The sequence below is a fragment of the Penaeus monodon genome, chromosome 20 (genome assembly GCF_015228065.2).
Source record: "Penaeus monodon isolate SGIC_2016 chromosome 20, NSTDA_Pmon_1, whole genome shotgun sequence".
In the NCBI taxonomy this organism is placed as follows: Eukaryota; Metazoa; Arthropoda; class Malacostraca; order Decapoda; family Penaeidae; genus Penaeus; species Penaeus monodon.
In genome coordinates this window covers 12,152,229-12,152,541 of record NC_051405.1, presented here as the reverse complement: position 1 = coordinate 12,152,541, position 313 = coordinate 12,152,229, and the positions used below count along the sequence as shown (strand labels likewise).

The 313-nt window shown below is 39.3% G+C and overlaps 1 protein-coding gene across 2 annotated transcripts in view; it reads left to right on the top strand.

Moving 5' to 3' along the window:
- The window catches only part of LOC119585631 (TBC1 domain family member 25-like), a gene marked incomplete at its 3' end in the record, with an annotated part of 14,981 nt that overhangs the window by 2,744 nt on the left and 11,924 nt on the right, over positions 1-313 (top strand).

Sequence of the window (313 nt, the reverse complement as noted above, 5' to 3'; positions counted from 1 at the left end):
ATGGTAAACCTTTAGGTGGCACTTTCATGCCTGTCACTGTATTGTTTGTTGTAAAGGGCAAGGGTTGAGGGGCAGCACCCCCCCCCCCCCAGGGGTGATTGCTACCCCACTATTTGACTTGACATGGACCAATTCTTGGTATAGTATTTTAATAATTTCTATATATATGAGTAGTAGAGTGTGAGCGGAATCCATCAATGCCATTGTTGTTAGCAGTCATGAATATTTCCCTAATGTAGTTTAGAATAGAACACAGTTGATATAATTGGTTGAAAAAATCTTATTTAGAAGTCCACATAAAGTGCATTTACCT